The 15776-nt window shown below is 37.1% G+C and overlaps 1 long non-coding RNA gene across 1 annotated transcript; it reads left to right on the forward strand.

The window, feature by feature from the left end:
* The first annotated feature begins 8614 nt into the window (after positions 1-8614).
* On the forward strand, positions 8615-11740 carry LOC131551469 (uncharacterized). Its single transcript, XR_009273776.1, has 3 exons — positions 8615-8735; positions 9168-9416; positions 10799-11740. It is a non-coding gene; the product is annotated as an uncharacterized LOC131551469 (long non-coding RNA).
* The last annotated feature ends 4036 nt before the right edge of the window (positions 11741-15776 follow it).

The raw sequence follows: 15776 nt of genomic DNA on the forward strand, positions 1-15776 counted from the left end.
CAGTTACATAATACATATATATATATATATATATATATATATATTTATGTGTAGCTTTTATATATTTCATTTGTGGGGCTTTAATTAATTAATTTTTTAATAGATTAGCCTACCTAGTTGTCATTGGAGACTATACTGCAATGTGAAGCTACAACAATGCCTGAAACAAACTCTACAAATGTATCTGTGGCCAAATGTATATAAGTCTCGTGTGAGTATCCTGTGTCATTCTTTCTTTCTTTCATCATCTTCTTCTTTTTTATTTTTAATAGCCAGTATTTCCCAGCCTCCACAGCCCCATCAGTATCTTTATCAACACCAAACTACAAATATTCCTTTTTCTCATATTATATGATGTATCATGTAAATTATAAAGTCACAAAGGTAAATGCACATTTACTTCTATCTGTCACATATTTTATTCTATTATTATTTTCTTTTAAATTAAAAACAAAACAAAATCTTTGCACATACACCTGTTTGGGAATCACAAATCTCCAAGTAGCCTATAATAAATTATAATATAAAAGTATACGTCCACCCAAAAAATGAAAACTGTGTCATCATTTACTCACCTGTTTGAAACCAGTGTGAACAAAACAGCACTGAAACATTTTTCAAAGTATCTTCGACAGAAGAATGAGTCATACAACATTGAAACAACATGAGAGTGAGTTAATTTTTATTTTTGAATGAATTGTCCCTTTAAAATGGACCTAAAAAAGCATGTCATGTTTTCCTTAATTGTATTTAGTTAACAGTGAAATACAGAGCATTGCTTAACAGTTTAGATAATCTGAGAAAGAACTACTAATAATATTATAATAATAAATATCATATACTATATAATCATACATTGTGTCTGTTCTTTGACCATATGTTGCAATCAATCAAACAATCTCTTTCATGTCATATGTTTAAAAATGGTGTGTGAAAACATCCACAATTTCATGATCCTGGTGTTGTGTTCAGAAGTCAGAAAGAGCTTTATTACCAAGTATGTTCACACACACACACAAGGAATCTGACTTGGCGGCAGGATCTTCCAAGAAGAAAGTACGGATAGTGCAACACACACGATAGTGCAGATATACACAATCATGTTTAACATTTGAAAATCTATTAAACACTTTTAAATAAGATTTTCAAATGTTAATCACTGTGGCGAGTGGGGCGGGGCCGGTGGAGTGAATGATAATGAGCGAGTCTCGAGTCCCACGGAGGAGCTCCAGAAGGATAAAAGGAGGAGTGACGACAGCGGAAGACGAGAGAGGACCAGGCCTGGACTTTTATTTTGTATTTTATGTGCGGCAGTCGTCCGTGAGGGGCTGCCGCTTTACTTTGATGTCAGCCAGACTCTGTTCTCCTGTCTCCTCCTGAGATTAATATCTTCTGAGATTAATTTAAAGTTAGCTACTTCAATCATTTTAACACTTTCATGTTGACAGTTCTCTGATATGGGTTAATTTTAACATGACATGTAGGTTAACAAATAACGTTATCTTTTTTAGTAAGTGTTTTATTTTGACTGTTTATATAAAAATGCTACTCAAAACATTATGTTGTGGAGTATATAAATATTAGTTACATACATTAAATGTTACTATGACAAGTGCAGAAGTAATTGCTTTATGAATACAACTCAAATTGAAAAGACAAGGGAAATTGTGTGAAAGTGTGTGTATGTGGAACGAAGCAATGCAAAATTAAGTCAGTGTCTGAGATAAATATTAAAACATGGCCTTGGCACTCAATGAAAACAGCCTCCATGTATGTTCAGTTCACACAATGGTCAGCTACCAGTGACTTGAGCTCCACATCCAGTCTGAAACAAGACAGTGACTTTACATGATGATGAATATATGTGGAAACATCACAAAAGCAAATCAAGGCCATAGTATGACACTATTGATGGTGACATATGTGTGATTTCTTATCCAAATTTAAAAATAATATTCTTGGAGTAGCTGCTGACCTAGAGGTGTATATACATTTGTAGAGGTTTGTTTCAGGCATTGTTGTATGCACACTGCAGTAGTCACCAATGACATCTAGGTAGGCTAATCTATTCAAATAAATTAATTAATTAATTAATTAAAGCCCCACAAATGAAAAACTATATTAGCCTAGGTTAGCATAAGTTATTCGCTTATTGTTTGTTTTGCTGTATTCCTGTAATCAATCAGGCAAAACAGCTTATAGACGGTTTATCATATTATTACAAAAACTATGCATTATTTTGACACTGTTGCAGTTAATGCTTTAATGCTGAACATTGATACTTCATTACCTTTTCAAAATAATCCATTAAACACGTAGCGATTTGAGGAGCACGCACTAATATTTTCAGTTCCATTCGTTTGCGTGTTGTTTCAAGGACACGCCCACAACAGGGGAACTAATGACTATTCACGATAACTCCACCCACTGGAACAGTTTTTCACAGGAACTGAATATTACACAACACCGGGACCCGATGAAGCTGCTGTGCTCACCGAAGAAACCGCACCGAGTCTCACTAGGCTCTTGCTTCGGCATCCCATGTTGAACTGCATCATATCGCCGAGATGATAATCCTCCGGTTACGGTATAAAGTGATCGCACCACCTCGTTGTTTGAAGCAGATGCATTAGTGAAACTGCTTTCCTGTAGCTCAAATAGTAGAGCATGGCGCTAGCAACGCTAAGATCATGGGTTCGATTCCCAGGGAAAGCAAGAGCTGATAAAATGTAAAAACTGTAACTTGAATGCAATGTAAGTCGCTTTGGATAAAAGCGTCTGCTAAATGCATAAATGTAAATGTAAATGTGAAGGCCCGTCTCTTCAGCGGCACAAACGCACGAGGCCCTTGTTAGGAAACCTGTGGACTGGATGTCCTGACAGGCTGGAGTTTGTGCAACCTTCACAAACACAATAATTTACCATGACGATGATAAATTGAAATGAAAATAACTACCGAAAACACACTGACTCGCTCGCACTGAATACCAGCAGCGCGCGGCACACGACTCCCTCTCGTGAAGCGATGTTGAGAAAAAAGGGCTTTTTGAGAACGATCAAGGAAACCGTCACTTTTTCTTCTAAGTTTGTGCCCTCACGCCTTGTAAACCAATTGCGTCATGCTACGGGACTTGAGTATCTTTTGAATGAGATGTGAGCGCGTTAACGGAGCGGGATCATTTTCAGCGATTAAAACCTTATGTTTTGCTCTCTTCTTCTCAAAAGACTTCGTATGGCTTCAGAAGACCTGGAATGCAGCACGACTTGTTTGTAATGCTTTTATACTGCTTGTTTATGGGCAGTTTTGCAATAAACACCGGTGACTTAACTTACATTTGCCTGTTAACTGTTACGTGTTTTATGTTGTTCTGAAGTGGGTAGGTTTAGGGTAGGGGTGCGTAAGGTGCTCCAATAAAAGTATAAATGTATATAAAATTATTTATATTTTTACAAATGCATGCAAACCATTAAACTAAGACAAACAACTGAAAACAACGGAGGAGAACGTATTGTCATTTTCCATAAGCGTCTTGACCTGACGCATAAAGCAAGCAATTGAAAGCAATGGAGTTCCTATTTTGTCATATAATGACGCCTAGGGGCACTTTTGGCGTCTTCATAGTGACGCCGAAGGCGTTTGACCATGCTTCAGTTTTTGACGCCTTGGGAGTGAGAATGGGTTGGCTGATCGGGTTAGTCGCACAGGTGCTCCTAAATATGTTTTGATAGTCGCACACAGTAGCTACTTTTCAGTCGCCCTGTATAGCCCTGGCAATGTGTCATGATATTTTCTCTTTTTTTTAAATTTACGTTGCACAACCGCCAAGTCGATGCTGCCTATCCATTTGTGAATAAATATGCTCGACTCTGACTGGGGAGGGGCAAATACACTGGGACCTGACCCAATCGCAATTCTTTATATGCGTGCATATATTTGATATTCTCTCTGTATATTGTATCATTAACTGTTCATTTTCTATGCATCTGTATCTCTTCCAGCAAAATAATATATACAAAACATGAAAAATATTTTAAAGGTCTTGTCATTATCGTAATCACTTGGTGCCCCCCTATTGGCTGGTGCCCCAGGGCACTCGCCCAATCCCGTCTATGGATAATCCGGCCCTGTTTCGACGGCATGACTACAACTCTCCACTATAACTCTTCCTCTTCGACAAAGCCGCAGAACATGGCCTTGCCCCCTCTTTGGCATGTTCCGGAGGGAGGGGTTGATGCAAATTTATGGGTTTTTTACGTATGCAACCCGGGAAGTATCTCGTTGTAGTCCCATATGAGTCGTTTTTGTAGGCATTAAACTTCCTGATTTTTAAAAGACGATATCTCCGCTTACGTTGAACTTTCAGCGCCTCAACTTTGCAGATACTGTTCATGCACCAACAGCAACATTACACACTATTTAAAAGGAAAAAAGTGAAATCGCAGTAAACCACCCCTTTAAAAGTGTTACATTACATAAAATAAATGATCGCTGTAAATCGACATGTGAGTGTACACGATCAAGATTCACAAACGAATTAATTGTTGTAGTCTAACCCGATCTTATGAAAGTGCGTGTTTAGCACTATTTTCTCTTCCTATTTGACGCAATGTTTATAAGCAGAAATTGACTTTGGCATGCAAAAAACTGATACATTCATTATTAATGGCATGGCTGGTTCAGTCGACAGAAATACGGGACAAACGGGCCTATAATTTACTGCTGAAATGATTGCGGGCAAATCTCAGGACAGTCTGAGCACTCATGGTACGCACAGTGCATACAGCCGTACACCTGCAGGCGCCACTGGTGTAAACCACCCAACCACAATGCGCTATAGACGGAGCCTCCGCCTATATAAAGAACGCTTCACCCCAACTTCTTCCTCGTCGACTTTTCCCACATTTTCACAGCAGCTTCATCAAGAACAGGCTTGCTCTGCGGTGAGTGATGCGGCGTAAAGAGCCAGGAGCAGGAGGAGAGGAGAGCAGTTGAATCGGTAAAGTGCTTGATCGGGACTCGCACCGGAGGCAGGCATCTATCCTGTGTGCGCGCGCCATTAGTGCAGAATACGCAAACACTGTTTAATTAAACATAAATTCGTCCAACGCGATTTTTTTGGCCAAGCCATGTCAAGTGTGTTCATAGAGGTTTCCATGGGCCAATGCGAATAAATCTAGATTTAAATTCGAAAAGACACGATATTGTCAGACCTGACGTTTTTTTTATTATCCAAATCAACTCGATGCAATGATACATATCTACACTACCAGTCAGAAGTTATTGAACAGTAAGATTTTGAATGTTTTTTTTAAAGAATTCTCTTCTGCTCACCAAGCCTGCATTTATTTGATCCAAAATACAGCAAAAGCAGTAATATTGTGAAATATTTTTACTATTTAAAATAACTGCTTTCTATTTGAATATATTTTAAAATGTAATTTATTTCTGTGATCAAAGATGAATTTTCAGCATCATTACTCCAGTCTTTTTCTATTCATCAAAGAATAATCAATCAAGCTAAAGAAAAAAAGCAGTAAACCACCCCTTTAAAAGTAGTCTTCCGGACAGCTCAAAGCGGCTCTGACTGATGCTGCCTGTGCGTGTCTGCGAGAGATGGCGGTAAATGTATGGCAGTCTGGATGCTTACAATTAACTCCATAGCGGAAAGTTTGGGATCATTTGTTCGTACAATGGATGACATCAGTCTTATATTTGGTTAAACTGAAGCTAGACAAACAGTGTCACTTACGTACTTATCATGGTTTGTCGCCAAGATGTCCGGGGAGCTGATTAGTTGACATTTCACTTGCATTGCTGGGTCAGTCTATCTATGCAAATATTATTTTCCATATTTATTTGTATAGCGCTTTTCACAATACATATAGTTTCATTGCAGTTTTACAGAACATGCATGTATATTACAACGCTATATGAATGCTAATAAACTAATCACTACATGCCATTATTACTGATTTTATTCGTTTTAAAGTGTGTGCTTAGTTTGGTTAAGTTTGTTGCTGTGGAACAGTGCGAGAAAGAATTTGAATGCTCTATCAGCCATCATGTTGTCACAAATAAGATGAATGCAATTCAGTGCTGGCTACCGTGTTTTGCACACACCTTTATTAGTTTTTTTAAAAGATAAAAGTATAGCCTACATGCAGATTAATAAATGCACACACACTAAATACAGTATATATGTGGGTATACATGTTTTTATGCACATTTACTGTAAACACATACACATACAGTAGTACTGGTCAAAAGTGTGGGCACTATTACTATTTTTAATGTTTTTCCGAATCAGAATGAGCTTTATTGCCAGGTATGTTTACACATACGAGGAATTAGTTTTTTTTTTGTGACAGAAGCTTCCACAGTGCAACAGAATGACAGCGACAGAACAAAAAACACAGATAATAAAAAGAAGAATTAAACAATAGAACAAGTAAATAAGGAATTACAATATATAAATTGACAATTGCATGGACAGGTATATAACAATAGACAGTTATATGTACAGGTATATTATGTGCAGTTGAAATGTAGACTAAGTATGTGTGTTAGATACATAAGTGTATAAATAGTGTGTGTTCCACAATTATTGTCAGGTGTTCATGAGATGGATTGCCTGAGGGAAGAAACTGTTCCTGTGCTGGCCGTTCTGGTGCTCAGAGCTCTGTAGCGTCGACCAGACGAGAAAAACAAAACAAAACAGACTTTTTGAAAGAAGTCTCCAATGCTCATCAAGCCTGCATTTAATTGATAAAAAATACAGACAAAAAGAGTCATATTTTGAAATATTACAATTTAAAATAATGGTTTTCTATTTTAATGTGCTTTAAAATATAATTTATTTCTGTGATCAAATCTGAATTTACAGCATAATTACTCCAGTTATCAGTGTCACATGATCCTTCAGAAATCATTCTAATATGCTTATTATCGGTGTTGGAAACAATTGTGCTGCTTAATATTTTTTATAACCTGTGATAATTTTAGGATTCTTTGAAGAATAAAAGAACAGCATTTATTTAAAATATAAATATTTTGTAACAACATGCTACTACTGTTCAAAAGTTTGGGGTCAGTATTTTTTATTTATTTATTTTTTGAAAGAATATTAATACATGTATTCAGCAAGGATTTTAAATTGATTAAAAAAGTGATAGCAAGGACATACTGTTAGGAAAGATTTCTATATTTTGAAAATCCCTGCCTGGATTCAATCAATCAATTCTGTATAAAGCATCACAGGTTCCAGAAAAATATTAAGCAGCACAATTTTTTCCAACACTTACAATAACCAAATATCAAATCTGCACATAAGAATGATCTCTGAAGGATCATGTGACAAGACGAGTTAAGGCTGATGAAAATTCAGCTTTGCATCACAGAAATAAATATAAAGAATATTAAAACAAAACCATTATTTTAAAATGTAATACTATTTCACAATATTACTGTTTTTGTCTGTATTTTTGATCAAATAAAATGGAGGCTTGATGAGCATAAGAGACGTCTTTTAAAAACATTAAAAATAGTAATGTGTCTAATAGTAATAAATCTAATACTAATAGTAATGTATAGTGTGACTTTGACCAATACTGCATATAAACAAAAGACATCCTCTCACTTTCAACTGTTTCCACCAAATTTATTAATATGTGATCAATATCAAAAGAAGCAGTCAGTATCTGGCCTGGCCATGAGCAGCTTTAAGTACTACATTGCATTTCATCCTCAAGTTCTCAAACACATCTGGGTGTTCATATGGTTTGGCACTGTCCTGTCTCCCTGTAGCACTCAGTGACATTACAGATGATGGCTTTCCTAAAGACAAAAGTAGAAAAACAATTATTTAATTTAATGCACAATATTTAAAAATAATTCTATTATTGTTTAATACATCAGTACATGTTGGAATTAACATTAGACAAGCTTAATAAGTGATGACATTTTTTTTTTACCGTAACCTTTTGTAAACTACTGCAGTTAACTGTTACACTATACAACATTCAAGTTTACAGTATACATTTCTATAATGCGTTACGCACTGCATTTATCTGCTGACAAGATAGCTGAAGCCCTCATAATGCGTGCAATAAAACGGAAATAAAGCTTGGCCTTTTTCACTAAAAAAAGAATCAAAACGCTAGGCGCATATGTAAACAATGATGGAAACACAATGCTGCATCATACTTGAAGAGTTAACGTAAAGAAATACAAATAATCAAATACGACAATATTTCCTTACCTGAATGGAAATGTTCGCTGTATATCCTAGAGCTGCTAGTTGCTATTCTGCCTTCTCGCTTCACTGCTGCAATCCAGGCGCGTTTCTCGGAAATCTAACCCTTTAATTTCCGATTATTTATAAATGAATGTTAGTTCCAGCCCAGAGGGAGCACCCAACCACTGAGCAACAAGGATCTCAATTTTAATGAGCTTTTTTAAACAGCAGGATTGCTGGTCTGGAGAGGTTTATACTCCTGTCTGAAGTGCATATAGGTTATCTGTAGCACATGGGTTCTGTATGAAAGCCCAACGACACCACCCAGTGGTATATTTATGTTTATAACTTCAATGCTTGGACAAAGTTTAACAAATCAAGACATGCCCAGACAAGTGTCAGGAGACAGTCTATATGTATGGGTGGAGCGATTGACTTGTTCATTGTGCAAGAAAATGGACTACTGCATGTTTGTTTCTTTTGTGAGTGATTGATTAAAAAGTAAGTTATCTGTTTTTCATTCTATGCTGGTCAATCTGAAAGGCCTTTTTTTCCCTCTACATTCTGTTATCATCACCCGTAAACTTTACTAGTTTAAAAAATGACTTGAATAGAGTGTATAATTCGCGGGAGTTGCATGCTGGCTAAGTCTATGCTAAGTTAAATGTTGACACTTGTTTAATACTGCTTAACTGTGCATGTTCTACTGCATAATTTAGATACATAAACTAAAATTGTACACCTGTTTACGGGTATATATTTAAATGATAAACACTTTACCAAATTAATGCAGCTACTTAAATGCCTTTATTACCTGATATTTGATACTGTGATTCACTGTCGCTGTGGATAATGTTCATTTCCTTATGCTAGCCATATGATTGTTTATATTTCATGTTTCATATTGTATACTGTTTTCTCTGTTCATTGTAGACCACACACACTCCCATATGCACCTCCTATGAGCAAGTGCCTGTAACCATTCAAACATGCAAGGAGAAACCAAATAAAATCCTTAAACTGGGACCTGCTCTCTTGCTTCCGTTTCTCTAACCGGAAACTCCTACCACCATTTCTACTAGTGCCCAACCGACCCTTGAGCATCCCTTACACTCGTTCAGGTTCAGACCTGATACACACAGACTCATGGGGACTCGTGTCATGGTGGGGACCTAAATTGAGGTGAGAAAGTTTCCTGTAAGGGGTAGGTTTAGGTGTAGGGTTGGTGTAGATGTAATGTGTTCCTGATCTTCTGCTACAAACCAAAAATATGTACATTTTCTACACAAAAAGGATACATACTGTTTAGGGCATAGTATAAATAGGCGAATTGGGACGCACCATACATATCAACAGCATTCGATCATTTTAAACAAATCTGAGTTACAGCTGTCAAATAAACCTAAACAAAATAATTTGCCGGTGTATACCTAACGTCCATCAATACTCCGATTTTAATACGATTAAGACAATACTCCGATTAAGAGTCTATCACGTAAACAGATATATTTGATTACCTTAATCCAGCTAAAGTAATAATCGAAGTAAACACAAATCGAATTAAGACATGTGGAGTATTCCTATTTTAGTCGCATTATTGAAGTGCAGTACAGACATGTAAACACCTTAATCATACTATTACCGTAGTGTAGGACTTTTCACCGCATTTTGCGACAGGATACACACACGGCAGCGGTCAACCATTTGACGGAAAATAAAAGAGCTTCAACACTGCCGTCGTCTGTACGCATGTACATATAATTAACTGCACTTGAAGCTTTCATAAAATTAAAAATGAAACACCCAAAACTGTATATGGCATCATCACGAAGACGAACTATATGTTTATACATGAAATTCTGGGTTGGACGTCGGATAGCGTCGCGTGGTGACATAATGACGCAGCCATTAATAGATCTATGTACTATAACATGTAAAACGGGAACATGAAAGGATTATTCTAAAAGCAACTCATGTAAACACCTTAATCATAATATTGTCTTATTCAGAATAAGGTAAATAATTAGATTACTGATGTCCATGTAAACGTAGTCAATGACTCGCGGAGCAACTGGGCAATCGACCTTCTTTCCGCCATGATGGATCTACAAACTCCCGCCATACTGTTCGACTGCAATATTTTCATACAAGGTTATAGACGGTTTCATCAGGCGCACGCGCCTGGACCTAAGTTAACTTCCGGTCTGTGTTTGTTTATCGGTCTTGTTAGTGGCACCGGCTACAAACACAGTTAAAGTGATGAGTAATGAAGTTGGGCTCAGGTTATTTTGCTTGTTATCAAAACATAATCTACTCTAGAGGGACTTAGCTGTTGTTACTGATTGTATTTGGATGTCTACCTGAAGTTAAGTTAGGGCCACAAAAGCGCGAATGCTCAGTAATGTTTGTTTATGTTGTTGCCGTTGAAACCGTCTATACAGGAATATGTGGATTTATATATTTATTTATGTATTTATTTGCACATTTGCACATTTATTTATATATTTATTTATGTATTATTTAGTGGATTTATTTGCGTATTTATTTATTTGTTGTTTTTGCAGGTTTGGTCCTCCATAGCATGGATTAAAAATAGGCTAATAAATAATTCACATATCAGACAAAATTGCGTTGCAGAAAATCCTTTAAATTTTGAGGAAATTCTAAGGAATTCAGAGCAGAGCAACATAAAAATCAGAAAAAAATATATATAATCGGGCCTGTTCTAGGCTTTTCCTTATTTTTATATTTTAGACGGTGATGAAAAATGACTCGCCATCTCCTCATTGGATGTGCCTTTAGAGAGAAATGCATCTTTACGGATTACATAATGAAAGGCTTTCTGTTTTCAATTTGAATTATTTCGTTTTAAAGTAGTAATTTAAAGCTTTCTATAGATATATTTATCATATTTGTGACTCAATTCGTTGAGTTTCGGTTCATCATTGTGAAGCGCTCCTATTCAAGACGAGACGGCAAGCGCATCTGTTTTCCTATTTATTTTAATAAAAGCACAACGTTTTGTTGATATTGTGAATGCACACAGATAACAGTAGACCCTTTACAGTTCCGAATGATGTATTACTCCTACCTTTATAAGCAAAAATTACGGCATATTTTAAGTTGTTTCCACTATCAAGAAAAAAAATGCAAGTGACCGCTCTGGCGCCTCCATGTCCTGCAAAGTGCGCTTCAGCTTCCACTCTTCACACAAACTATTAGATATGCACCTAGCGCACATTTATATAGTTCAAACATTTAAACTAACATTGTGATATGCTTGAACTGTTCTTAAGCAATCTTAAGCAAGTCGTGATGATTTGAGAAGGCTAAATTGATCACTGTCTGCCGCTGGCCGCTTGGTTGTTACTTAAAAAAACCCAAAAAATAAACAAACAAAAAAAAACCCTTACAAATTTAACGAACAAAAAGTGCTTCAAACATTTTTATAAATTAGCTTTATAAAAAACGAAACAAAATATAATCACTTTACCATTACATATGAATCCCCCAAAAAAAAAAAAACTCTGTGCGTACCCTCGGAAGAAATCCTGCAGGCGCCCCTGGTTTACGCTGTCAATACAGGAAACAAACCAATGGGCCACTGGCTGCTCTTAGTCCCTGCGTGATGGTCCTTGGCAAAAAAAAAAAATTCTGTCGGCTCCTTCAGTGCGTCGGCCCACTGGGAAAATGCCCGGTATGCCCGATTACCAGTCTAGCCCTGGCCAGGTCCATATATATTTTGATACAGGCACAATTTTTATTATTTTAGCTGCTGACCACACCATATTCAAGTTAACGTACAGTTATATAGTGAATATGGGCTTAAACTTTAATTTGAGGATATTCACATCAAAATTGGAGGAAAGGTGAAGGAATGACAGCTCTTTAATATGTAGGCTACCTCTCCCCTTTTTCAAGGGACCATAAGTAATTGGACAATTGACCCAAAAGCAATTTTATGGACGGATGTGGGCTATTCCTTCATTATTTGTCAGCCCAAATCCGATTTTTGTGCAAATCCGATTGAAATCTGATCATATTTAAATAGTCTGAACGGCAACGAACTACATGAAATCCGATTTGTGCAAATCCGTTTCGAGCTACATTCATGTGGTTTGGAATCCTATTCAAATCGCATTTCTGGAAATCCGTTTCAGTCTGAATGGTCAGATCGGATTTAGCGTAGCTTTTTCACGTCCTCACGCCAAGTAAAACTTAAACACGTCAGAAGTTTTTGCAGAAAACATGCTGAACATCTTTGCAGAAACAAGCTTGTGTCGTTGCGAAGTGCAAGTCAAGCGGGAAAAACAATGTACTGCTAGTATACGTACCTCTGTGTTTTGAAAGTAGAAGAGACCAAAAAAAAAAAAAAAAAAAGAAAGAAAAAGAAGCAAAGTAGCGGAGACAGCATCACGGAATAAAGCCGCACATTTAAGCTTCCTGCGTTTCTGCCGCTGCCTCACAAGACGAAATATAATGTTGTCTTACCGTCTCGGTTGCGCTGTAATATCTGTATTGCAATCTGTATTGCTGTTACTGTTGTTTTTAGCGTAGTCATAACAACGCAACGGCATTACCATAGAAACCAATGCACATTCAGTAAAAATGAAAGAGCGCTTATGGACACACAAATCGGATATGAACGGTTGCGATATGCTGTATGGACAGTCAGTTATTCAAATCAGATTCCATCCGGATATGCACAAAATCGGATTTGGGCTGACAGTCTGAACGAGGCTAAAGTATCACTCCATGCAAGTGAAACAGACAATTGTTAGGATTCAAAAACACCAGGAACATTCAGAGCGGCCAAATCAACAGTTTGTTAAATTCTGAGAAAAAAAAGAATGCACTGGTGAGCTCAGCAACATAAAAATGCCTGGACTTCCATCGAGAACAACAGTGGTGGATGATCGGAGGATCCTCTCCATGGGAAAGACAAGCCCTTTCACAACATCCAGCCAAGAGAAGAACACTCTTCAGGAGGTAGACGTGTCACTGTTAAAGTCTACAATCAAGAGAAGACTTCATCAGAGACAAAATACAGAGGGTTCTCCACAAGGTGCAAACAAGGCCAGATTAGACTTTGTTACATCTCCGGCTTGCCGGAAAATGTGTATGTATTTCTGAGTGTGTCTGTGCAGGAGAAGGTGTGGTCTGCATTCATCCTGATTGGAGATCACGAGATCTGGAGATCCTGATTGGCTGCCTTCTAATTGGTCTAGTTCCGGTTCCAGTGAAAAGGACCTCCTCAAACATTCTAGGAGGCCGAATGTGTGCCATTTGTTTTGCTTTGATTTGGGTTCCTTTCTGATGTTATGTGGGCGCTTTGAGAAACTTGCTTTTGTTATAATTACCTTCTAAATATATTTGTCAATATTTAGTTTAAGGGAAGTTGGGAGTGTGATGCCATTTCTTTTATATATATATATATATATATATATATATATATATATATATGTTTGTTCTATGTTTTGAGTTAAGGGAGTTAGGGAAGTTGTGTTGTATATTTTTCTTTTGTGTTTTATTTTGGTTAGGGAATTTAGGGTTTATTAAAACTAGTTGTTGTGTTTGTTATTTTGGCCTTGTCCACTCCAGAATTTGTCCCCTTTGTTATTATTGGTTTTGTATTCCTTATAAATTTGTTAATAAATGTACTTTTTGTTTGATGCTATCTTGGGAGTGAGTGCACATTTCATTTATGTTATGGCTGACCCTAGACAATTGTAACACTTTGCTAAAAAAACATCTAAAAAACCCAGACCACTTCTGCAAAAGCATTCTTTGGACGGCTGAAACTAAGATCAACCTGTACCAGAATGACAGGAAGAAAAAAGTATGGAGAAGGCTTGGAACAGCTCATGATCCAAAGCACACAACATCATCTGTGAAACATGACGGAGCAGTGTGATGCATGAGCATGGATGGCTTCCAGTGGCACTGGGTCAGTACTGTTTCTAGGCATAGGCGAGCTAGGCGGTCGCCTAGGGCGCCACCAGCTGGAGGGGTGCCAATGAGCGCATACACTGGTACTACATTTTAGCAGGGTTGTGATAAAGAGTGGCACGATCACCCTGAAATATGACTGCCGCCCCCACTGGATCCCCAACATCACTGGGCTAGAGTACTGTCATTCTGATGATGCCTGTATGCCATTGGATCAGAGCGCTGCCAATTGCTGCCTGATCATTGCATGCTTGCATTTGAGCGCTCATCAACGCCATTAGATCAATGGGCTCTGTCAGTGCTTTGGCAAGGTAACGCTTTTTTTTTTTTTTTTGCTGCCATGCAATAAAGCTACTTTCAAAGGCCAATTTAAAATATTGGTACAGTAAATAAAGTGCACAAAATCAGTATTTTGTTTAGGCAGTAGGCTATTTCTGGCAGTTGATAAATCGTGTTGGGAGATTTGTCCAAAAGGTGTGCGTTTTTGCGCCAATGCATTTTTAAAGGATCATGTAATATTCCCATATAAACTTTAACAGCCAATTAAAAAAATATTGGTATAGTAAAATTAGCTAATTCATGATATCAATACATCCTTTATTAAACTGCTTTGTCGAGTTTAATACATCCTTATGGAGGTGTTGAAATGCTGATCAATTCATTCACTTCTAACACAGCACTTAATGGGAGAAGCATCATACACAGAGGGCAGAGCGTCAAGTTTAAAGGGGATATTCACGTGTTAATGAGTAGCAAAGGATTAAGTAGCTGTATTGATTACTTTTATGCCACTGATCAGGCTTTTATATGTAGTTTGGGGCAACAAAGGGTTTTATAGGTTTGACTGAAATAATAATGCAATAACTGACACTTTAAATCAATGTTTCAAGCAACAACAACAAAACAATTTTTTTTGTTCAATTGTTTTGTTGTTGTTGCTTGAAACATTGATTTAAACACAGATAAAGACAAAAAGTAGCCATTGATAGAATATAAACATGTATCCAAATCCAAAAGTAATCAAATTAATTTATGTGTGATTTATGTGTAAATTATGTGCAATGTCTTAGCTATAAGGGATTGTTACATAGGGCTATACAAGCATGTAGTGGCAACACAATGATATTACAGATAATAAATTGTGCAAAATATTTATCTTAAAGGGATAGTTCACCCAAAAATGAAAATTAATAATTTACTCACCCTCAAGTAGTTCCAAACCTGTATGAATTTCTTTGTTCTGCCGAACACAAAGGAAGATATTTTGAAGATCGTTTGTAACCAGGCTGTTTTGGGGCACCATTGACTTCCATAGTAGAAATAGGGATTTCGCCTAGGGCGTCAAATTGGCTATAAACGGCCCTGCACTGGGTTAATGGTGTTTAGTGATGATGTGACATAAGCAGCTGGAAGAATTCTGAAGTGTATAGGGATATACTCTCTACCCAGATTCAGCCAAATGCAGCAAAGTTGATTGGGCAGCGCTTCATAGTACAAATGGACAATGAACCAAATACTGCAAAGGCGACCCAGGAGTTTTTGAAGGTAAAATAGTGGAATATTGTGCAGTGGCCAAGTCAATCTCCTGATCTC

Source organism: Onychostoma macrolepis, chromosome 12 (genome assembly GCF_012432095.1).
Source record: "Onychostoma macrolepis isolate SWU-2019 chromosome 12, ASM1243209v1, whole genome shotgun sequence".
NCBI lineage: Eukaryota > Metazoa > Chordata > Actinopteri > Cypriniformes > Cyprinidae > Onychostoma > Onychostoma macrolepis.